Source organism: Taudactylus pleione, unplaced genomic scaffold (assembly GCF_031769625.1).
Source record: "Taudactylus pleione unplaced genomic scaffold, aTauple2 ptg000218l, whole genome shotgun sequence".
NCBI lineage: Eukaryota > Metazoa > Chordata > Amphibia > Anura > Myobatrachidae > Taudactylus > Taudactylus pleione.
In genome coordinates, this window is record NW_028284620.1 from 5,019,964 (window position 1) to 5,047,094 (window position 27,131).

Genomic DNA, 27,131 nt, shown 5'->3' on the forward strand with positions numbered 1-27,131 from the left:
GTTTACATTACCCTCTTAGAAGCCTGCTATTCAATCACATAAGCAGTAACGGAGGTATCCGTTATATGGTGCTCGATTAGTATGACAAGCCCAAGTGGCATCCACAGTATATAAAAATGTTATGTACACATTTCTAACATAGAGCGCATTGTTTGCACAGACATTTATTTAACAATTTTTTGGAGATTCAGACATCAAGCGATCACGTCAACGCGCGTTTCACTAACATAGCTTTAACAAGGCAACCGGATTTCAGGAAGTTGAAGTGTATTTAAGGACACAGCAGCCAATTGTAAAGCGTCACGTCATAAGGAGGCATATCACTTCCCTTTACCAATCTATGGACGTAGAGTCATCTACTATTATATTCATTCATAGATCCCAGAATAACATAATTCAAATAGCGTCATGTATATTATATCTTGCTGTTGGTTTATCATAAAGTATATATCCATTGGGAAACTTAATAACACCCAGATATTATTTATTTCTAATTGAAAAGAAAGGAACAGAAAGCATTTAGTCACACAATAATTGCCAAATATGTCTCTAATGTACCACAAAATATATACATATATATATATAGACACGCATGACTACCTCATATAGTAAGCCATATTAACCATAATACATACATTTAAAATGTTATATAGATAAAATGACCAGTAACTAATTAACCATATACTTAAACTCAACGTACTAATATGTATATTATAGTGAACAGTAAATAATTATGTGAAATATAATACAAATATATATATTACAACCTCAGTGTACAAAGATTATATCATAAAGTGATTACAGTGAAATTAAAGTGTATGTGTACATATCAAAAACCAATAATAAAATTAAAAAAATAATTAGATTAAATTACATGTATTATTATTGTCATAACAGAAAATTGTGTATATGTGTGTAAATAAGGTAATTTGTTAAAATAAAACCTCAATTAAACTAACAATAAATATACTAATAATATCCCATGAAAAGTAAAAATAAATAAAAATAAAATAAATAAAAAATGAAAATAAAAAATATGTAATTAATTGAAATTAAAATGAAACTATATTCTTACAAAATATTGGTGATATAACACTGCTTGTGTAAAAATTGATAATCATAAAATAAATGAAAAATGTTTTAAGTGAAATATATTGTATAAACAAACATTAAAAATAATAAATCTTATATAGTGCATAAAACCTTAATGTGCATAATAATTGATTTACTATGTGCATAATAATTGATTTACTATTATCTATCATATATATATATATATGCATGTTAATATATGCGTAAACATAAATCCTATCATCCTCCGACACTTGTACGTTAAATCATGAAACATATGTCGGATCATACAGACATATAAATATATGTGTGTTCATCCATAACGTATATCAAAACTTTATGAAATAATCTAAAAGTAAGTTGGAAAGGAACAGCTATACTAATAGTAGCAAAAATATAAAATAAAAAATATTTAATTAATTGAAATTAAAATGAAACTATATTCTTACAAAATATTGGTGATATAAGACTGCTTGTGTAAAAATTGATAATCAAAAACTAAATGTTTTAAGTGAAATATATTGTATAAACAAACATTAAAAATAATAAATGTTATAGTGCATATAACCTTAATGTGCATAATAATTAATTTTATATTATCTATCATATATATATATATATATATATGCATTTTAATATATGCGTAAACATAAATCCTATCATCCTCCGACACTTGTATGTTAAATCTTATATATGGGCATGAAACATATGTCGGATCATACAGACTTATAAATATATGTGTGTTCATCCATAACGCATATCAAAACTTTATGAAATAATCTAAAAGTAAGTTGGAAAGGAACAGCTATACTAATAGTAGCAAAAAATTCCCAATTTCTGGCTAATCACATAAAAAAGGGGACCTAGAAGATTGAGAATAAACAAGAAAGAAAGTGGATCAATAATGGGAAAATCGTCATCAAGAAAATAAATATGATGATATGTGATGATAATAAGGAAGGGAGATCTAAACACACCTATAATCACAGTCTAATTAAGGGAATAGCTGTAATATGAAAGAGATCTAACCCTAATATAATCTCATAAAAAAGGTATGTAGCTATTACTGTCATTGAGTCCCTTTGGTTTCATACTTCCCATCAAGAATATCAGCCTAGTCTCTCTTTTAAGAAGTTCCAGATCGAGGTTGCTTCTTCTGATCCCCAAATTGATCTTTTCTAATGCAAAGGCTTTTAGGCCTCTCGGACATCCATTATGATTTAGCAGAAAGTGTCTGGCTACTGGGGTTAGATTTTTAAATTTAGCTAGCTCAAGGGAAGCATTTTTAATAGATCTCACGTATTCCAGTAGGCATATTTTAAGAGGTTTTATTGTCTTGCCTACATAAATTTTGCCACAAGGACATTGTAAGTGGTAAATAACTCCTGAAGTAGTACAATTAATGTAGTCTTGAATGAACCAGATTCTAGAAAATTTGTCAGTAAAAGATAATGTTGGGATCATAAATATACATGCCTTACATGAACCACACTTGTATGAGCCTTTCTTCTGATATTGTATTCTCCTATTTGATTCTAAATGGCTCCCTACAAGGTGGTCTCTGAGATTCTTAGATCTCCTCCAACTCATTCTAATATGGTCTGGGAGGATCTGGGCCAGGTCATCATCTGTCTGTAAGATGTGCCAATGTTTTTGTAGGGTTTGTTGTAAAATGTTCCATTCCCTACAAAACGTACCCACAAACCTAATGTTATTATCTATTTTATGGTATTTTGGCCTCTTGTTAAGGAAAAGAAGTGATTCCCTTGTCTGATGGTTCGTATCACGAAATACTCTTTTGATCAGTCTTTTACTGTATCCTCTTGATTGAAGTCTCTCTGAGAGCTTTCTGTCTTTCTTGATAAGTCTTTACGTCTGAGCAATTCCTCTTTGTTCTTAACATTTCCCCTTTAGGGACTCATTTAATTTTTTAATTGTTGCTGGTAGGTGAGAACTGCTGGCGTGTAGGATACTGTTAGTGGCCATGCTTTTACGGTAAAGATCCGTGGATAAATTCCCATTATCCTGAATAGTGATTGTAATGTCCAGGAAATTGATCTTCTCATGGCTCACTTCAGTGGTCAGTCGAAGATTAAGATGGTTGATATTGAGTTTACAGATAAATTCCTCAAACATTTCAATAGCACCTTCCCAGATCACCAATATATCGTCTATATAATGGAGCCACATAACTATGTGCTCCGTATATAGTTCTTTGGTTTCATTGAAGACCATCTCCTTCTCCCACCACCCCAGGTAAAGGTTTGCATATGTCGGGGGCACAAGTTGTCCCCATTGCAGTACCCCTTACCTGGAGGAAGAAGGATTCATTGCACACAAAAAAAATTTTTGTTAGAATAAATCTCAAGAGTTTAATAATGAAGTTGTTCAACTCTTGTGTGATGTCCATATCCATAAAGTATTTGGCTGCTGCTATACCAACTTCATGGCTAATGCTTGTGTACAAGCTTTCCATATCACCACTTGCTAAACACATCTCAGAATTAAGGGTGATATCTTGTATTTTTGTCAAAACATCTAAGGTGTCCCTTACATAAGATGGTAATGATATTATGTGTTTTCTTAGGTGGTGATCAACAAAAATACTTGCTTTTCGGTCAAACTACCTATACCTGAGACGATGGGTCTTCCTGGTGGTTTCCTCTCGTTCTTATGAATTTTAGGGAGAAGGTATAGAGTGGCAATTTTTGGATCTTTTACCTTCAAAAATTTAAAGTCGGTTTTAGCAATACTACCATTAGAAAAAGCTTCCTGTATAAGATTGTTATATATTTCCAGGAAATTCCGAGTTGGATAAAAATTAGACATTTATAACATTTAACGTCTTGCAATTGTCTTTCCAGTTCCTCGATATATAAGACTCTGGTCCACAAGACCACATAACTCCCCTTATCAGAGGGCTTGATAACAACATCTTCCCATTTATGCATATCGCTTAGTGCTCTTCTTTCGCCTTTAGTGAGATTGTTTTTTTGGGCAGAGCCCATCCTCAAGTTGGTAAGTGAGTCAAGGTCTCTTGATACTAAATCCAGGAATATTTTGGCAGGTGGACTGATCGAAAAATCCAGACAAAATGTGGATTTCTTTTTCAATTTGGTATGTTGTTCTTTATCACACAAATCATTTTCCAAAGCTAGATCTTCTAATATAGTTACTACCGGAAGGTAGTTGATGTGAGTAGTGCTGCCACAATGGTACTCTTATACTGATACAATAAGGGAAATTAATTTCCATCATAAATAGCATGCAGTATCAGTATTTAATAAAACACAGACCTCTATCCTAAACTTTATAGGAAATTGAGTGATTATTCCAATACGATATAGAGCCCATAGTCTGCTAATATATATCAAGCAGTTTAACAGTTATTATTTCATGGAAGATTCCATTAAGAGGCATCGAGCGTGATTTTATATTACACTTATTTCTTATCTTTTTCACCCAATTGTAGTGTCTATCTTTTATATTTCGCTATGTGTCTTGATTTGTGACATTTTAACCAATGAAATAAAGGTTATATTTTATTTTATATATTTACTTTAGTGCGCCACATATAGACCTTTCTTCTCTTTTGTGCTTGTTAATTTTTGGGTAGACAATGGAAGTTAGACAGGTAATAGGTCGACAGGGTCTGAAGGTTGACAGGGTCTAAAGGTCGACAGTAAAGGTCGACTAGTAAGAAAGTCGACAGGTACAGAAGGTCGACAGGGTTGTTAGATCAACACACAAATGGTCGACACACAATTGGACAACGCATGTTTTTGTTTTTTAAGGTTAGGGTTAGGCACTTACCAGATGGTTAGGGTTAGGCACTTACTCCGATGGTTAGGCTCTTACCCCGATGGTTAGGGTTAGGCACCAGGAGGGAGGGTTAGGCACTTACCGGAGGATTAAGGTTAGGCACTAGAAGGGACGGTTATGGTCAGGCACCTACTCTGACAGTTAGGGTTAGGCACCAGGAGGAATGGTTACGGTTAGGCACTAAGGGGAGGGTTAGGGTGAAGATTAGGGCTAGAAAAAAAACACGTTTTGACCATTTCTGTGCTGACCATTTGTGTGTTGACCTAATGACACTGTCGACCTTCTTCCTAGTCGACCTTTAGTGTGTTGACCTTCAGACCCTGTCAACCTTCAGATCCTGTCGACCTATTGCCTGTCTAACTTCAATTATCTACCCAAACATTGTCTATCTTTTTACTGTAGACCTAATGATCCACACCCACTTGCAGGCTGTGGTACATTTGTTAAGCTGATTGTATGCAGTATGGGAACTGCAGGACAGGCAAGTATCAGAGAACATCAGTGGATGGTTCCAAGATGGTAGACAGCGTTGACACTGCAATGCTTGCAGGTGCTGGAGACACAGAGGCAGGTGCATAGCGGGTCTGTGTGCATCATGAGAGCTGCAGGGCTGACAGGTACCAGAACACAGTGGCAGATGGAACTCAGCAGGACAGTGTGAATGCTGCAGTGCTAGCAGCAACAGATGGATAGCAGGTCTGTTACAGCATTGATGCTGTGATGCCGGCAGGTGAGAGATACTCAGCGAAGATGGTAAATAGCTGGAATCAACAAAGTAGCAATGAAGTCACAAAGAACACGAATACAGGCTACAAAGTGAACCTGGATCCTTGAACTATCCGGGGTAGAAACACATTGTTCAGGCAATGGGTTGCACACAGGAACTAGTTTAAATAGGTAGTGGTCTCTAGCAATTGGACTAGCAGACAGGTGAAGCAATTAATCTCAAAGAGATGTCCCTGTGATGTTTTGAGACAGCATTGAATGAATGTCTGATTTTAAAAGGAATACTAAGACCCCAATTTGTGACAGTACACACCCTTTCACGAGTGGCCACTGGACACTTAGGATGGAGATAAGCAGGATACTTGAAACGTCTTGATTAGATCTGGTGCATGAATATCAGAAGCTTTAATCCAAGATCTTTGCACTTGTCCGTAATCTTTCCAATACACTAAATAATGCAAGTTATTTTTTCTGAAGTGGGAATCAATAATCTCTTTTTCCTCATGCTTTTCACCCTGCTCAGTCTGGACAGCAGGAGAAATCGATCTTGGAGAATAAAATCGATTCAGAATCAAGGGCTTAAGCAGAGACACATGAAATGAAATTGGTATTCTGAGGTACAGTATGCAGGATTGATAACTTGAATGATAGGAAATGGACCACTGAATCAAGGTGCAAATTTCATGGTGAGTACTCTTAGACAAAGGTTATGAGTGGATAATGGCAGTCTGGGATGCAGACCAAAAGCTGTATAGAATGAAGTAGAAGATAAGGATTTGCGATAATGTTGATTATGTGCAAATTTAATTGGACCCAGTCATCCTGAGAAGAGCAATGAACATTTGAAGAAAAGTCTGTAAATCCTGATTAATTCTCTCAGTTTGTCCATTACAGGTGGTACGCAGATAAGAAGTTGATTTTGACTAGCAGACTTTGATATAATGAATGGAAGAACTTGGCCACAAATTGAACACTTCTAACCAACACGATATCCTCAGGACATCCATGCAATCTGAAAATTTCTTTGATGAATATTTGTGCAAGAACTGGAGTGGATGGAAGACCATGAAGAGGGATGAAATGTGCCATTTTTGAAAATCTATCTACCACTTTCCAAATAGTAGTGAAACCATCAGAGTTGGGTAAATCAGTGATAAAAGCGACAGAGATGTGAGTCTGTGGTTTGTGTGGTACTGGCAGAATCAGAAGTTCTCCAGCTGAACCCAGTGTAGAACTTTTGTGTTGCAGATTGATTAAGCGGACACACATTGTTGAACATCTTGAAGAAGTGAGGGCCACCAATAACTTTTGGAAATAAAAGCATAGGTTTTACATGCCCCAGCATGTCCAGCAAATTTCGAACAATGAGCCCACTGTAACAACTTTTTTTGCAAATTCTCAGCCACAATAGTTTCACCTAAAGGAGGAGCGTTCTCTGATTTATCGACTGCAATGCTCATAGGGTTGAGCGTGTGGTTCTGTTGGTTCAGAAGTTTCTTCATCCATCAAGGACCGTGATAGAGCAGTGGCCTTACAGTTCTTATTTCCTTGGCGGAATGTGACTCGTAAGTCAAAACCAGAAAAATCAATGCCCATCTGGCCTGTCGAGGATTCATACATTGCACTGACTTCAAATACAATAGATTTTTGTGATTAATAAGAACAGTCACTGGTTACCGAGCTACTTATAGAAGTTGTCGTCACTCTTCCATGGCTAATTTTATGGCAAGCAGTTCTTGGCCACTGATAGCATAGTTTCTTTCAGCAGGTAGGAACTTGCAAGAAAAAAATCCACACGGATGCCATAAATCATCAGAGGATTTTTGTGAGAGACTGCTCCCACTCCCACAGAGGGTGCGTATACTTTGAGAAGAAAAGGACTGTTAATCTCAGGCTATTTCAGGATAGGAGCTGAAATAAAGGCTTGTTTCAACTTTTGGAAGGCCAATTGAGCCTCTTCAGGCCATTTAGCATGTTTGGCCCCTTTGTGGATAATGCTGTGATGGGTGTAAAAAAAACGTGGAGTAGCCGTGAATACATTTTTGGTAGTAGTTAGCAAAATCCCCAAAAAAATGTTTTATTGCTCATAAACTAGATGGCTGTGGCCAATTCATAATGGCTTTTCCCAGGATCCATGGCCAGACCAGTACCACAAATAATACGGTATATCCCAGGAGTGGAATGGATGTAGTTTCAAAGGTGCATTTATCCATTTTGCAATACAATTGATTCTGACGGAGTCTCTGAATTACTTTCTTCACATGGCAACAATGAATTTGAAGGTCAGAAGAAAAAAATAATATATTGTCCAGATATACTACAGTTTTGTACAAAAAAAATCACAAAAAATGTAATTCAGTTCTGAAAAACTACAGGTGCATTACTTAGACCGAATAGCATCACAAGACACTCATAATGACCATCCCTGACATTGAATTAAGTCTTCCATTTGTCACCTTCTCCGATATGTATCAGATTGTATGCTCCCCGGAGATCCAATTTGGTAAAAGTTGTGGCTCCTTTGACTCTATCAAATAATTATGTTATAAGTGGCAAGGGGTAACTGTTTTTCACAGTTATCTAGTTGAGACCTCGATAATCAAAGCATATATGTAGTCCATCTTTTTTTTTTATAAAAATCTGAAAGTCTGCAGTTAAATCACATCTTGTTTGTTTCATTTCAAAATCATTGTGGTGGTGAATAGAGGCCAAAATATGAAAATTCTGTCAATGTCCCAATATTTATGGACCTGACTCTATGTATATCAAGCTAGCTTAAGGTACTCACTCAGTATTATTAAATGGGGAGAGTTAATATATAAATATATATATGTGTTATTCTCCCATTACCTTTGCAAAGTTATAATCTAGGGTTCCTCTATGGGGTATTTTCATTTGACTAGCTTTGTTTAATGTTTACTAGCTGTGCTGTTTTTGCTATGCAGACTTTCAAGTTTCAGGTACTGTTATTAATCTTGTAGTTTTGTGGGTTTAGCGGCTCCACTTTTATTTTGTTTATTGAGTGTATGACATTGTGACAGTATATTTCTGGTAATGGCTATAGTGCGATTTTAACTCCTAATGAGGTTCTGAATGATTACTATGCACTATGCCTCACTGTTAGTAACGATATTGTTTTCCTTCTATACTTATGTCATTCACTTATATTTGTTTTTAGTTATTGACACACTGCATAGGTGGTCTTTGACGCAGGCCACATTCCACCATGTTTTTGGTTTTACGGCAAACTTTGTAGCCCTAACCTTTCGGGCTATCTCAGTTTTCCCAATGTTTTCCCCTTTTTATTATTTATAATTTTATTGCTCTCCCTGATGTCTCTTCTTTTTTGTTTTATTTTCTTTATGGGTGCCATTGTCCACTCCACTAGTTTTTTGCTAGATACTCTGGGAACTTACGCCAAATTTAACATTCTCTTGTATAAAATATGGTTCAATTCTTTTCCTTAAATGTCCATGGATTAAACTCCCCTAACACACTTAGGCTAGCCTTGTTCACTTTTCATAGACACAGAGCAAAAGTCGTAGCTTTGCAAGAGACCCATTTTTCATCCTCATCCCCTCAGCTATTGAGATATGAGATATAATATTGCATACTACGCTAATGGCCCACTTAAGAGGAATATCGTGGCAATAGTGTTCCATAAGTCAGTGTCCTTTACTCTAACTAATAAGCTGGAAGACAAAAATGGCCAATATTTAATATTAGTGGGTCAGATGGATGGTAAAGAGGTCATGCTGATCTCCCTCTATGCCCTTAATACACACCAAATTCCATTCCTTAGATGAGTATTTTAGACTGTCCACCAAATCAGACATGGTCACATGATTATACTGGGTGATTTTAATCTAGTCCCTGATGTTTGGTTAGATAAGTCATCATCTCATGCTTCTGGAGCAAGAATCGGCAATACTGATACATCAGCCTTATTGCGGAAACTCATGGTGGAATCTGACTTATATGACATCTGGCGAGTTTATTCTCCAACTGTGAAAGACTATACGTTTTTCTCACATGTACACAATATATACTCTCGTATTGATCTGATTTTACTGGATAAACACTCGCTCCAACATACTCGCCAATCTAAAATCATAATATGGTCTGACCACGTTTCTGTAACATGGTCTTGGGATGGCCATAATACTAGAATCCCACCTAGACATTGACGCCTTCCTGAGCATTTACTATCTTCCCCCGAAGCTGCTAAACCTCTAGCGAAAGTCTTGGAGTCATATCTGGCAACTAAGAACCCACAAGACACGTCAATCCCAACACACTGGTTTGCCCTCAAGGCTGTTCTTCGAGGAGTGGCCATTCAAACAAGCTCTCGTTTTAAGAGACAACACTTGCTCAGACAATCTGAACTAGAATTGCACTTAGCACAGGTTGAGTCCCTAAATAGAGCTCATCCTTCTCACCTCCTCAAAAGGGAGTTGGTTTCTATCCGAAACCAGCTTCAGAAGCTTTTTTTAGCTCGTATGAAATCTGCTCTAACTAAACTTCAACAAAAATTCTCTAAGTCAGGGAATAAGGTAGGCAAGTTCCTAGCACGTAAATTGCGTAAACGTCAGGGCAGAAATAGAATTTAATATCTTATTACACCCAATAATAAGAGATTGCTAAATCCTGCTGAGATCGCCAATGCCTTTGCTAAATATTATGCTGGACTATACAACCTTCATACTGACAGTACTACGACACAGCCATCTGATGCTTCTATTTCTTCATTTCTACATAACCTTAGTTTTCCTCAGTTGAGGGAGGAGGCCTTGGCCGCTTTAAACACTCCTTGGACTGAACAAGTAACTCTGACTGTTATTAAAGCACTGCCCACGGAGAAGTCTCCTGGTCCGGACGGGTTTACCAACTCATTCTTTAAGCATTTTGCGTGCTCTATCTCCCCCTTACTTACTTCTTTATTTAATTTTGTTTTAGGTCAGGGAAGTTTTCCAGCAGAGATGCTGGAAGCTCAAATTTTTACTCTACCTAAACCAGGAAAACCTCCCACTACTTGCCCGAATTTCCACCCAATAGCCTTACTTAATTCTGATATTAAAATGTATGCCAAAATGTTAGCCACACGTTTATCCCCTTTAATTCCCCATTTGATCCATCCGGACCAGGTGGGCTTCATCGGCGGCAGGCAAGCATCAGACAATACACGCAGAGTCTTTGATCTGGCAGAACTGATATTGAGGCGACGGAAGGAGTTCATCCATCTATCACTAGATGCTGAGAAGGCGTTTGATCGCCTTCATTGGCAGTTTCTCTATGAATCACTATTGCATTTTGGTTTTCAGGCGGTTGTCTTGCAGTCTATCAAGGCTCTATATAGCAACCCTACTGCTAGGGTTTATAGCAACGGTTTTTTATCATCTCCGATGGTACAAGACAGGGATGCCCCTTTCCCCACTGATGTACATATTGGCTATCGAACCACTTGCTTCAGCAATTAGAAATTCTCCATCATTTCCGGGAGTGAAACTTGGCCTGACTTCCCACAAATTATGTTTGTTTGCAGACGATATTCTTTTGTTTGCAACCAACCTGGTTTATTCATCGCCCACCCTCCATGGACTGCTAGACAAATATAGTACAGCTTCTCTGTATAAGCTCAACACCACCAAGACTGAGGCTCTGCCTTTTAACATTTCTGATCTGGTTCTGTCAATGTGGTAACACTCTCTTGAGACAGGATTTAACACAGTTGGGACCCCAGAACAGAATATGTGGAGATGACCAGTCCATGTGTGGGTTATGATAATGTACCATGGATAACCTAGAACAATTGGACTAGTAGATTCAGGAATCACGAGGAAGGATATAGTCTCTGAAAGTTAAACTCCAACTAAAACGGCTACAAGAACAGTACAGTATTTAATATGGCCTCCAGGAATCCAGCTACCATGTACAGCCATGAGAGAAACATTCCTGTAAAGGTATAGAAAGTTCTTTAGCCAGTTCAGCGGACATACATTTTTCGGCAGATCCGGAATCCACCAAGGATGTGATGAAATGAGATGAGAACCTTGTGGGTATCTCACTTGAACAGACATAGCACACTCTTTGTTTATTGGAGAGCGAAGAGACACACTTGGATTAATCCCTGCATCATTATCTAGGAGGGGAGTTTCCTGATTTATGGGAGTAATCCTTCAATGAATGATCAGAAGCTGCAAAATAAAGACATAATTTCTCCTTAATAGGTCATTCACATTCTTTAGCAGGAAGATGAGCTATGCCAAATTGCTTGAGTACATCTACAGGAGGTGATGTCATTTTCTTTTGAGAAATGGAATGAACCTTAGGGCTTTCTGCTTGATTTTTCTCCAACTGTCTCTCTCTAAATCGGATATCCACATGATAACAAATGGTAAAATAAATTGTCCAGGTTAGTGGGTAATTCTCTGGATGCAAGTTCATCCTTATCTCGATCAGATAGGCCTTGCCAGAAAACTGCTAACAAAGCTTCATTAATCCAAGATAGTTCTGAGGATAATGTCCTGAAAGGAATTGCATATTGCCCCACAGTTAGATGGCCTTGTCTCAGATGCAAGATGCTGCTGAAGAACTGCCTGGTTCTTCAAATATCTTATGGAATGTAGATAGGAATACATAAATGTCCACTCGTAAAGAATCTGACCTCTCCCACAATGGTGAAGCCCAAAATAAGGCCTGACCTAAAAGGAGGGAAATGATGTACACAGTCTTACATACTTCAGTGGGGAAATTCATAGGTTATAATTCGAAATGGATAGTGCATTGGTTGAGAAGCCCCCGACAATTCTCAATCTCAGGTTATCTACTCCCAATAAACACGATGCTTTCGATTTAAAATCGATCAAAATCAATTAACATCGATGTTGTGTTTCTGGAATATTACATTTACCAATAGACAATATTTTATTAGTTTTTGTACTGTATTATTAAATGTGTAATTTAGTCCCCAAATCACAACATCGTTTAAATTTATTAAAATCAACCTTTAGTAAATATACCCCTTAGACTAGTGGTGGGCAATAAGCGATTCCCCCAGCTGTTGTAAAACTACACATCCCAGCATGCCCTGCCACAGTTTTGCTACTTGGCCATGCTAAAATATGCAGGGCATGCTGGGATTTGTAGTTCAACAGCAGCTGTATAGGAATAATAGGGTAGTTTGCTACATTAAATAAAAGGACCTCATTTTATTTGACACAATATTGGATAGATATATGCTTTAGATACCTCCCATTTGTGGATATTTTTGGTGTACTGTTTTAATAATTGCCTGTATTGCCTGGTGATCACCAGACAATAACTACTGTCAAAACCGGATAATTGGCGAAGACAGAATCTGTTTGCAATCAGACGCACAATGCAATTCAGTGCTGTTTTCCCCGCATACATACATTTAAAAGCAATGGTCCCATAACGCAAAAAGGATAATTATTACTTGGTTTAAACGCAATGTCAGTATATAAAGAAATGAATGTTTGTTCTGTAACTATGGCTTAGTAAATGACAATTGGACTGTGCGTGGAACCGTACTGATCGACTTTGTTTCCACAGCGCTCCGGTGACATCAATATGAAGATCGCAACATGCATTCTCAACTTATGGACCGTAGAGAGTTAAAACACCAAAATGTACCTTGTAAAATGTTAGCAGTTTAGTTATGCATGCAGGGGGGGAATAAGGAGACAACAAGCTTTTGGAGGCTGATCTGTGTCCATTTGAAGTGACCTGTTTAGCATTTGTATCACACTGTTGGGATAGGAGTTTCACAGGTGGGGGGAGGAGTATGGCATTCTGAGGACACAAAGGCCGGCACACACACACACACTGGCAGATCTTTGGAGGAGAGAGAGGTTTCCTCTCTCACAAGACAACAGAATATGGATCTCAGTTCCCCTGGGTTATAGCTGAGTATAAAATGTGCAATATTTAGCCTATTTGGGTGTCTGTAGCTATGTTGGGTGTTAATCTGTTATTAGCTTAGCATGGTGTGTGGTTTGTAGTTTTCTAAGGATATTCATGGGTCTGTGTTGGCATGCAGTGGATGATGTATTGTCTGGTCTGTGCTTTTCATCTGCACTGTAGGGTACAGTGGTCTGTTGTCAGCATGCAGGAAAGGGATTGATTGTGGAATTGTTGTGATATTTGTGAATGATTGATGCTGGTTGATTGAGATCCTCTGATGTGTTCTGTGTTGGGGCCCTGCCATGTGTTCTGTGTTGGGGCCTTGCCATGTGTTCTGTGTTTGCCTTCCCATTTGTGAATGATTGATGCTGGTTGGAGAGATGAGCTTTGTGTGTGCTGTATACTCATGAATGTGATCATAGGGTGGTGTCAGTGTTGTATCGTGGAGGTTGAATTGATGGCAGCTTTGAATGGTCGTGGGTGGTTGCCGTGTGGTGTTGTGTGAGTCAGATGGGTATGTTGTCTGCAGTTTGTTGGAGATGGCTTGCCTCCATGTGGGGTGAACAAGGGAAATTGTGATTCTGCCCAGTTGTGGTGTTGTGTGGGTCAGATGGGTATATTGTCTTTGTTGTGATTGTAGTCATTGATGGATGATTTGCGGAGTTGCAGCTTGGTGCAGGATGGAGTTTGCCTAGGGATCATGAGGCTTGCAAACAAAGGAAAAACATGTGCTTCGGCCCTTCCCCCTCCCCACGGTCTAGTGACTACTGGATGAGGTCTGTAGTAGGATGGAATCAGCTTGTGTGGTACATGTTGGAATATTAAATGGTGCAGTGTTTGCCTGATGTATTGGCATATGATATCCAGCGTGCATATTTAATTAACTATGGCATTATGGGAGATTTCAATGAGGTAGCTTCATAATGGAGTTTGTTTGTAGACCATGCGGTTTGAACAATAGGGCAGGAAGCATTCCCAAACCCTCCCCCCACACACACTCCATCACCAGCCATCTTGAACATGTGCTCTCAGCAGACATTGATATATCTCTCATTGTATAAAAATGTGTCTCTCTTTCTCTCTCTCTCTCTCTCTCTCTCTCTGTCTCATATTGCTCATTGTATTTTGATCTTTAATAACCGTTTCATGTATTATAACTGTACCTTATGACCTAATGTTTGTACAATTTATTTGCGCTCATTATTAGATCATAGCGTTGTAACATCTGTACTTTTACCTGAATAATAATCTTTAGCGCTTCGGACCGCTATTCAACTGTCTCGGTATTTCATTAATGGTATAATCAAAATAGCGACATCTTGTGGTTTTAGAAGGTATAGGCAGGGTTTTGTCTTAGAGGTTTTTAGGCAGGGTTTTGTCTTAGAGGTTCTAGGCAGGTGAATCTTAGAGGTTTATAGGAAGGAATATATTAAAAGGTATATTTACAAATTTAACACTACTAAGGGGCACATTTTGAAAAAGGGGACTCCCTTAATTTAAATGAGAGAGCCTTAACATGTGTATGGACCAGTATAGGAGAAACAAGGCAAAATGTCCATTCCACCCATCTGTGGCGTGATATTGTCTGACAATAGCTACTGAGGGGCTGCATCATTTGAAAGAGGCAATTTTCTGCTTTCTAATGTGGATCCCTCTATAGGTGCAGGTGTCATTGTGGGGGTAACACTGCACGTAGCCCCCCCCCTCCTTATACAACATGGAAAACTTATAACATTGTCTGCTGATCACAGATTTCTGCAATAATTTAGTATCCTCCTGATGTGTTAAGATTGTACATTTATTCCTTAGGGAATGTTATATTGGCAAAAGTATTAAGCTCTGAAAGCTTAGCTTTTTGGATCTTGAGTCTCAATAGCTATCATTAGCAACAGCAATCTTTAGATGGCATTAGTATATGTAGCCTATATGCTACAACAACACATTTTTTTTATGGAGCCTGTGTGCCTGCAAAACTTCCTTAATACACTGCGGCAATAAGAAATTATACTTATTGGGGCTAAAATGTGGGGCTTAATAAATATATCTCTTAGTAAGCTTTGCAGTTTTACAATTTCCAGTATGCATTTGCCTAGTGGTGACAGTTTTCTATTGGTATCTACAGAATACATTTCATCCTGAAAATAAACAAAAATGACGCTCATATGAATAATTTATAAAAAATAAAAAAAGTATTATACAGTATGTTTTGCAATTCCTGCACCTAAGGACTACATTTAGGTAACTTAATGTGAACCTTATGGGTTGAACTTTATTTAGCAGACTGTGGAGACTGTTTATCTGTTATAATGTTTTATTATATTAATACTTTGTGTTCAAGTACAACATTAGAAGTTGTTTGAGTTTCCTTTGAGAACAGTACATCCATATATGACTGAAGAAAAAGATACATCAGTGAATTAAACTAGCTTATTATTATTTACTATCTTCTCATGCTACCCAGAAGTACATTGCATCTAAATGTGTTCAAAACACATTACAAAACAAAATAATAATAATACATAAAAGCGATTTAAAAAATATTCCTTAGCAAATTCAAATTTATCTGATTATTTGAAGACTACGATTAACACGCTAAGGGTGTTTATAAACCTGTTAAAAAACAAAACTTACTTTTTAACCAGTGATGTGAGATAGAAGAAGCCATGTATTCTGTGTGATTTGAATCTTTGTACAGCTAACATGTGAGGTGCCAATGGAGCTAAATTACACAACATTTAACAGTACTAGTGAAGTGGAGGCACACCTTACACATCCAAATGAGCTTCTGTAAGGTAAAGGCCCCCTTACATCAGCGATGTTTTGCACCAATTCACCATTCCTCAGATGCTAGGGTCGGGGCATTGGTGAAATCCAACATGCTTGATTTGCTGATCCCCACCCAAATATGATCAGGATCAGCAAATCGGGGATATTCAACATGAAGAATGTTGCAGATTCCCTAATGGATTGGTTATCATCAATGACTGCTGGTCAGCATTTCGGACTGGTGGATTAGCAGTTCCAGTCCGATTGGTGGAACAGTGATACGGCCACCTGATGTATGGGGCCCATTAGTCATCCACAGGCATTTACACATTGCAACTGTTGTGCATTTTTTTATACAAGTCCAAAGCACAATCCTGTATGTTTAAACTGAATCCATTCTATTTAAAGTATTACCATTCATTTACTTTGACACATGCTGCAGCATATGATTACATTGTGACACTTTTATTTGGATGGCGTTTGTTTCATTTCAGTTTACTGAAAGCATTGGTGTCTATGAGAAGACATTGTGCTCACTAGGGTTAAACAGATAAACCAACATTATGCTGAAAACATTCTATTTATTTCATATTACACATTCATTCCTATAGCCGTTTACTTACAATTGGATTGTGCACTACATAGAGAATCCCAATTTGAATGCATGGACTATAGTAATGTATTTATGGGTCCTTAACAGTGAATGAGACATCTCAGTTGATGTTATCAAAGTAGGGGAGCCCTGGGACTCCCCTTCACCGTCAACCAATCACATGGTGGCTACCATGGGAAACTTCTTGTGATTGACAGACAGGCTATGGGGATCAATTGAGCTCACTCTCATTCTGCAGCAGAGTTCTAAGATGAAGTCAAAAACATATAGTGGTGAAACGTGTTAGTTCTTTAACCTATTGATGTTAATAATATAAATAGATTTTATGAAAATTAACACAGGGCTGAGATTTTTCTCTCCAAGCCATATTTTCTAAGCAAAGAACATGTTACTGGCTCAGCACAGAGCTCAATGGAAAAATCATCATAGCTCACACTTGTAGGCATTTCTGTGCTATCTGAAATGGTATACTGTGACTTCTATTTGCATAAAGAACATTACATTGTTGCAATACTGAGCAGAGCTGACAGTATGCCCCAAACTCTTCTATATAATAGCTGAAATTTGGAAGTGCAGCACCCTAAAGATTGATAAGGGAGGCAACCCCATTTAATTACCTATTCTCTATTACCAGTGCTTACATCAACAAATTGGAAAATATTATTAGGCCTTAAATGCAGGAATGTTTATCGCAATTAATAAGATATGTATTGGATTTGAATATATCAAGAGTAGAGACTTCTTTTGAATGTAGTTGAGACAACAATAGTTACTAATTAAAAGCTTCATAGTAATTAGTTTTTAAATGCTACCTATCCTAGTAATCTCTGTATTGTGAATGTTAGTTATGATGGTTAAATTACATATTGAGAATGTTGCACAAAATGTATTAACTAAACCTACAGTATAATACCTCTCATCAACATTATTAATTTTCTTTTTTTTTATTGTCTTAAGCATAATGTGTTATTATACTGTACAATATTTTTGTATTCTATTAATTTGTTTGCTATGTAGTCCCATTTACAGGGGAAGCAATCAGGAAGCCGACTGCCTATATACCGGCAGCCGGCTTCCAAACGGTCTTATCCCGGCAAGGGTGAAATGCCGGGCGTCTAGATGTAGACGCCCGCATTTCCCCGACGCCGGGAGACCGGCACCCGGCATCACGATCGTAGTGATGCGGGGCGCCGTGAGCGGACAGCCGCGGGGGGGAAGGTAATGTTTACGGCTCCCGAGGGGGACTTAGGGTTAGGCACCCCCCGGGGAGGGTTAGGGTTAGGCTAGGGGGAGGGAGGGTTAGGGTTAGGCACCCCCGGGGGGGACTTAGGGTTAGGCACCCCCCCGGGGGACTTAGGTTTAGGTAGCGGGGAAGGGGGTGGGTAGGGTTAGGCACTTAGAGGGGGGATTAGGGCTAGGCACTTGGGGGGGAAGTTAGGGTTAGGCACCCCTAAGGAGGGTTAGGGTTAGGGGGGTTAGGTTAGTGGATACTTACCTATCCACGATTGGGATTTCCAGCGCTGTCGGGCTTCCGCTGCGTCGCACTCTGCTCCTGTCGGCCTGCCGCTGATGGGAATCGAATGCGGCCGGCGGTATTTCATACCCATTCCATTTACAGTGCTGGCTAAGCAGCAGGGACTAGCAGAAAATGGCTGACCCCATAACAGGGTACACAAAGCTGGCACTGACCAATTGGGATCCAGGTCTCCCTTCCCAGGAACCTCAAGGGCTGGAAAGGTGTAGGGCTTATGGAAGAAGCCTGTGAATTGGCAGAGGAGAGCCATCCCTAGGGAGTACAAACAATCCCCTGAGGAGCAAAAAAAAACCACCTGCAGTGCAGTGTCTAAGGAAGGCAGGAAGGAGCCAGCCAGAGAGTGTGAGAAAGGACCTCTGAGGCAGCAACCTCCTTCTTAACCATACTAGTGCCACCCTCTTATTCCCCATATCTACAATAAATATGCCAGAGTAGCTTTTACAGTAAATATTTTGTGTGGAGACCCTTTTACTCATAGTTTGGGGTGAGTTAAGCAGGTCTCCTGAATCTCATGCTCTACCACCATTCTTACATAGACTTCTGGTCTGTTCAGTGCCAAATATACGTAAGCCAATTATATGTTATTGCTTGAAATCAGCCAATTGAATTATATTCTGTACTTCTAATACTATAATCCCGAAATTTACCACATCCAGTGCTGCTGTCTTTTTTAGATTTTATGGATGACAAAAGAAGATCTTATTTGTTTGGATTAAAAAAAAATCTGGAATGACTCTCCGTTTTGGATTAAAAATGTAAGACATTTTCTTTTAAGTAAAAAATGCAATTGCCAGGATCTGGCCTGGGATCGGCCTTTACTCACCGGTGAACTGATGTCTTTAGGCTCCGAGGCATTCAGACACCAGTGGTAGTGGTGGGTTATGGCTGAGGATTTTCTCTGGGGTCCTTTAGGACTTCCATATGTGCGTCCTGACCCCTGTGTTAGCAGGCATGGGCGCAGCCATGTTGGTTCATCTCACCCGATCTTGGATCTCATGATCCAAAGACCAGCTGCCTTGGGGTATTTGGGTCCGACTTCTGCAACAGGAAGTTACTGATCAACATCGCTGTATGACTACACATAGTCTTTCCCTGTGACAACCGTCTCATGTTCCAGAGGCCGTATTGCTTTCCTCAGTGTTCCTAGTTTCCTGTGTGTCTTCAATCACAACTCTGTGTATTCAGTCCCCATGTTCTGTACAAGTTCCTGGCTTCCTGTGTGTCTCCAGTCACACTTCTGTGTATTCAGTCCTCATGTTCTGTACAAGTTTATCCTGTGTGTCTCAAGTCGCCCCACTGTCTATCTTTTCCAGTCCTCTGCCGGTGCGTCAAGAGTTGTACATTTGTGTACAAAATACACACCACTGTATACACTTTCAAGTCATCTGCCAGTGCGTCCGGAGTCGCACTTTTGTGTACAAAATACACATCTTTGGGCACTATTCCAAGGTCATCTGCTGTGCGTCTGAAGTCACACCTTTGTGTACAAAACATACACCATAGTGTACGGAGTACACACCATTGTGCACTATATCCATGTGCTTCAGTACAAATTCATCCCGAGTGTCTCAAGTCGCACCTCTGTGTATCCAGTCTAAGAGTTCAATACAAGTTCACCCTGAGTGTCTCAAGACGCACCGCTGTGTACTTAGTTTCTGTGTTCAGTGCAAGTTCCGTCTACACCTCCAGTACTCCCCCAAGTGGCATCCTTGTGTACTTCATCTCTGTATACAGTACAACTTCTATCTACACCTCCAGTACGCCCCCCAAGTGGCATCCTTGTGTACTTCGTCCCTGTATACAGTACAAATTCCGTCTACACCTTCAGTGCACCCCCAAGTGGCATCCTTGTGTACTTTCCCTGGGTTCAGTGTAAGTCCCGTCTGCATCCCCAGTGACTCCTAAGTGGCATCTTCGTGTACTTTGTTCCTGTCTCAGTATTATTTCATCCATGCACATTCAGTACGTTTCCGGAACATCTTACTGTATTCTTAGTGTTCCCTGTGTTAGTTATTATATATATTTCAGTCTTCTGTCACTCCCAGGTACCTGTCCATAGGGCCGAGACCTGCTCACTTGGCGCAGCGTAAAACCAAATTCCAATTGAAGGGTCACTGGAGAAAACCACCAAGTGAGTTAGACTCCGTGCCTCTGGGCAGGTCTAGTCAAACCTGGGTTTGGCCGCAATTAAAAACTTAGCCTGCCACCCCCGTCTTTTCCCACAACTTTCCTAGATCCTCCGGTTCTTATTCCCATCAGAGGGTTCCTAGTGCTCGGTTGTGACAGCAATAATGAAATTAAAATATTCTTATATGTCTGTGTAATGAAGGTGTAAACGAGAGCATCAGTTAGTGTTTTATAGACTTAAACTTTCTTTTTATAGATGTCAGTATGTTTAATTAACTTGTTTATACTTTAGTTTTACAATGGGCAGGGGATTTAGGGACTACTTCTAGCATTATGCAAGGACCACTGGGGTGGACGTTGAATCACCAAGTTTAACAAAAGTTCTTGAGTAGTATTTTGCAAAGAAAGAATAATTCATTTCATTTCAACTTTCAAAGTCAAAATCATAAAATGAAGATAAATACCTCTATTTATTTTTTGATGCTCATCCGCTCAGATGTGCTGCATAATGTTTTGCAAATCGGTTATAGGGATGTGTTTGTCAGCAAAAGTAAATATGTGACCTAGAAGTGCAGTCTATGCTCACCCTTTAATTAATCATATGTTTCCTCTCATTGGAGCTTCATTTATTTCTTAAATAAGCCATGGCAGGGAGGCTTTACTTTATATTATATGTCACAATTGCACATTTTGACATTTGGATTGGAGAATATGACAAAAATAATTGGAAGCCTAGTTAGTTGTATGGTTTAAAAGAAATATTTGAATATTTACCCACATTGCTCTGATTTATTTTTTATTTCATCTTGCAAATGAATTACAGTACATACTGTAGATGACCTTTAATGGTCACTGTGTAATGTAAGGAATGCCTGTATGTCTGTCCTATCAGTATCTACATGTGGGGCCTATTCATCAACACCAAACTAATGGTTTTAAGGACTTTTTCCTTAATTAACATTTTTTTGGTATTCATTAACACATTTAACACATGAGATATCACTGATAACTTTGGTTAAGTCTGTCTGCGTTCATTTCCACACTCCCCATACTTTAGTATGGGGATGTAGAAATTAGGCTATTCATCAAATTCCGAAAATTAAGTATTTTCGGAATTTGATGGTGTTATTGTACTCCATTCTCAGATGGCGTACAGCCTCCGATAGTGTACACAAGCTGCCGTCTGCACGATATCTTGTGTAGGAAAGGGACAATTCTTACCTGCTTTCAGCATGAGCAGGTCCTCCTCCACTGGTCCGTCCTCCGAGTCTCCCCTCCGGCAGCGTCTTCCATGTCTCACCTCCAGCTGCATCCTCCGTGTCTCCCCTCCGGCTGCGTCGTCTAGCTCCGGCGACACTTGTGTGTTCTCTCTGCCGGTGCATGTTACTGCTGACGGGAAGCGTCTCCCCTCTCTTCCTCTGTGGCACTTATAAGTAAGCTTAACAATTGAAGAAGCACTTATAGTGCCACCAGGGAACAGAGGGGAGACGCTTCCCGTCAGCAGCAGCATGCAGTGGCGGGCGGAGCATAGATTAGAATTAAAAAAAAATAAAAAAATAATATATATATATATATATATATATACACACTGTATATGTATATATATATATATTCAATTAGCACAGCTGTAATTAGTGCGGCGCATGCGCTGCTCCTCCGAATAGAAGCAGCGCCTGCACAGCAATGGTTCCAGCTGCGGTAAGGTAGAAACAGGCAGGGAAAAGTGTCTATTTTCCTAAAAGCTGTCATTGCAAAAATCACAGCTTTTCGCAGTAGATACTGATGGAGAGGAGGAATGATGAATTCACTCGGTAATTAGGTAGAACTCCATGCGAGTTCTAAACCTAATTACCTCCAGAGAGATTTTAGTATTGATGAATAGGCCCCTCTATCATTTAACTGCCTGCCACTTCTCCAAATTTCCACTGGCAGATTTTCACTTGATTCTTATTTTAAAGATATGTAATATGGTACATACTGTATATAATGCAAATACTGAATTGTTTGTATTCCTGAACCATGTGGTGTGTCATAAATACAGAAACTAATTTGATATACCCCTACTGTGCAGGGGAATAATTATTATTTGTGTGCTAAGGCTCTCATGAATATTTGGATTGTAATGTAATTCTGTTATACATTTAAATAATATGAGATTTCTGGTATATGCTTTTACATACATTTGTATATCCTCTTGGTGAGATATTTGTGTGGATTTGCAACTCATGATTAGCTGTTATACACTTCTATAGAGTTCTAGACACCTTATCAAGAGTTGTGGTTTTTTTTTCATTTGCATGTCACTCAAAGCAGCTCTATCTAAGGTATATCTGTCCAAAAGGATAGTTAAATGAGAACACGTCTGTACACTTTTACCTACAGTATATATGAATATTTTATGTTACTGAAAACCAATATATACCAATATAAGCAGCCATTTCCCAACAGTAGGAAAGAGTTGTCACACCACCCCCTGTCAAGTTTGAGTTAGTCCATATTTTGTATATTTCATTTTGTGGTAACTTGCCTAGTGGGAATTCTTTAATATTAACGCAAGCAATCAGAACTTTATGGAAAGGAAGGAGAAGTATATAAAGGCTGGCCAGGCCTTGTGGTGAGAAGTGATTTAGATACATATATGTATCCACTTACTGCACTAGGTGTTGGATTCCCTCAGGGATTAAGGGAAAATATCCTAAACACACTAATCTCACCTGAGGATACTGTGAGCCTAATTCAGAGGTGGACACTAATCCTGATGCCACTAAGTAACCATACGCAGTGGTACTGCAAAAATATGTATATTCTGGACTTCTGGTTCCGACGTGGATGGAGTGAGGTGTATACCTGCTGAGCTCCATTGCCCATTCTCCATTTAACGCTGCTAAAGTCACTTGTGGTTTACACTCTGCAACCCCACAGCCAGCCCTCGCCTTCTTGAGTCTCCCTGCACGCCGCATGGGAAGCCGCCATGCTCGAAGACAGGGGGAGAGCATGGGGCTGCATCCAAGAGGCCACCGCTGCTCCCACAGATGCTGGGCAGCCAGCAGCCTTGCAGCAGCAAGACCTGAGACATCAGGTTAGATTATCTTTCTGGGCTGCCTCTCCTGCTCCTCCAGGTACAATGGTTACCTCCCTAACTTACCAGAATGTTGTACAAGCAGTGAAGGAGACTGTTCAGCGACTTTTAACTGAACAGGCTACAGTACATACAGCTGCATTACAGCAGGCAGTTAACAATATTAAAAGCCAATGTAAGCAACTGACAAATAAGGTACTCAAAGTTTAACATCAAGTTGGGGAAAATTTTCATGAATTAAATACTCTGAAAGATCTTACAGCTACAGTAGTTTGAAAAAATCAGAATCCCAGGTACAGCATGGGCGAAATTTGAAAAACGGGTCCCACAGGAATAACCTACGGGTAGTCGGTCTGCCCGAATCCCTGAAGGGTCCTTCCCTATACCACTTCTTGAAACATACTCTCCCGAAATTACTCGATATAGAAGATGTTTGTGCAGATCTGGTAATTGAAAGGGCACACACAACCAGCCCATCGAATTTTTCCAGACCACGTGTGGTTTTAGTCAAGTGTCTTATATTTTTGCACAAGGAGGCCATTTGGAATGCATCCAGATGCAAAAGGGACCTTTTCTGGGAAGACTCTAAAATTCTTATTTTTCAAGATTATTTCCCGGAATTGACAAGAGCCCATAAAGCCTTCTCATCGGTCTGTTCACAATTGGTTAAATCAGGTCGGAAATTTGCATTACTATACCCAGCTAGTCTTCGGCTCTTTGAAGGCAGCTCTTTCAAAGACTTCACTAATGCACCTGATGTTGAGGCCTATCTGGCAGAAGTATCACAAGCAGCTTCTGAATCTCCCTATCTACCTCATGCTCAGCATTCAATGGACTGACACCTTCACATGAACATTTTTATCAGAACATTCCATACTGACCCTCACGCAAAAGCGTGATCAACATCAATACACGCTATTGCCTCTATATTTAATTTTTTCCTACATCTTGTTTTCATGTTTTCAAAATGTTGATATACTGAAAACATCAAGCATCAGATGGTGATGTATAATTGGTTCATATGTTTTACACAATGGTTTTGCTAAATTTTTTGCAATACAACTGTTCCTAACATCTTTTTTCATATAATTCATCTGTCAGTCCTTTATCTAGTCTCTGCTTTTTACTGCTCAATCTATTTTGTTGAGGTTGCTGATTCTGAATATTTACTCTATTCTATAGTTCCAAATGAATGTTGGATTAGGGCTAGGAACAAATTGTGCCATTCTATTATCCATTAGTCATTTCTATATCAATGTTTGCTGAGACCTTTTCGAGGTCTCTTAGGTTTCTATTGTGATGTTTTATGTTGTCTTTGGGCAAAATTTACTAAGCGGTGGGTTCTAAACCCTGGCAGTTTGGTGGTGGTTTTGCTATCCACATATTTACTAAGGTCAAAACCACTGCAAAATCGCAGTCAAAACAAATTTTAGAATAGAATAGAACAGGGCTGTCATTTAGAAACCGCCACCAAACCCCCAGGGTTTACAACCCGCCGTCAAACTGCCACCAAACCACCGGGGTTTAGAAACCGCCATTTAGTAAATTTTGCCCTCTGTCTTTCACCCTCCCTTTTGTGTTTTCCTCCCCCCCTTTTAACCTTTTTTATGTGTTTGCATTGGAAAGGTGTGATATAGTGTACACAGTTTTGATAATGGAACGTAAAGTGGTCTCTTGCAACATTGGAGGGATTAACTCCCCTATTAAGCAAAAAAATATATTGCTTTATCTAAATAAACTACATTTAGATGTAATTATTTACAGGAATTACACTCATTCCCTCTTGAGATAGCCAAATTAAATGCAATGAATAAAACAGTCATCGCTTCCTCATCTTATAATTCAAAGTCAAGAGGAGTGGCAATTTGAGTATCCAAAAACCTTGCTGTTTCTACAAATATCATCACAGACCCTGCAGGCAGATTTGTTTTAGCCAATATCATGCTTGATGGAGATAGATATATCCTTTGAAATGTTTATGCTCCTATTTTATTTTATTAGCTAATCTTTTACAACCTTACTCGTCTTGTAAAATGATATTGACTTTAATTTAATTACATCATACTTTATGGATAGAAACTCTCCACCCCACCTCGTTCTCATCTCCCTAGAAATGGGATTACATGGCTTAATTCTCAACTACACACTACTGATGCATGGAGGAAACATCCAATCGATAAAGAATGTACTTGATTGTCAGCTGCCTATGGCACTTTATCCAGAATTGATTATTTATTTGTATCGAATATTTTGTTCCCTATGATTGGTGCCACTGAAATTGAACTGATAAGTTTATGAGACCACGCATTGGTGTGGTTTTCTATGGCAACTAAATTAGACTGAGGATCATACCGGCAGTGGTGTTTCCAAACTAATTTAGTGAACTCTCTTAAGTTTCCAAGTAGGGTGGAGGTGTTCTGGAAGGAATATAAAAATGATAATATTCAGCATGCCTCTGAGGAACCACTCTTATTTTGGCAAACAGCCAAGTGTGTGATTAGAGGCTCTATAATTTCGTATGTTATTCAATCTTGTAAACAATATATTGTGACGTTCCGCATGGCCCTACAAAATCTCACTGATGCATATCAAAATTATAAACAATCCTCGTGTCATCAAACAAAATTTGCATACTCGTTAGCCAGGCAACATTTTGATGAAATTCTTAAATTTTATGGGGACAGGTAATCTTTTCATAAAGATTTTAGAAGCATGGTAATCGAGTAGGTAAACTCCTTTCGAACCTTCTACGTAGTTCACGTACATCTCCAATAATCATGTCTCTGAGGAGGCCTGATGGTACTAACACTACTTCTAGTATACAAACTTTAGATGTCTTACAAGGTTTTTTGAAAACATATATTCTAATCCCAGCTCAGACATAGTAGCAAAAAATACATTTTGGGCAAATACTCATTTACCTACTCTTGACCCTACTCAAGCTGCCACTTTGTTGACTCCTATCACTCAATTAGAGGTACAAACTTGTATTTCTCAAATGAAGCCTTCCAAAGTCCAGGGTCTGGGTGGTTTCATGGTTGATTTTTACAAGATTCTCTCTAAACGAGCCAGTAAATCACTCACCAATGTCTTTAATCATATTCTATAAAACTGCAAAGTCCCTCAATATTTTAATTCAGCTCTCATTTGTGTAATGCTGAAGGCGGGAAGGGATTTAGAATTACCAGGGTCTCACAGACCAACATCATTATTGAATGTCGATTATAAAATCTTTACTAAAATCTAAGCTGATCATCTCAAGTTGCTTTTGCCCAACGTCATTCATCAAGATCAAACAGGTTTTATTTGGGGCTCAACGTGTAACATCAGGAAAGTTTTGGCTGCAGCACACTGGGTTGAATCAAATGCTCTTCCTGATATCTATGTGCTGATGGCCTTAGATACTGATAACTTTGATATGGTCTCTTGGGAGCATTGTTTGAATGCTTTTCTCGCTTTGGCTTCACTAA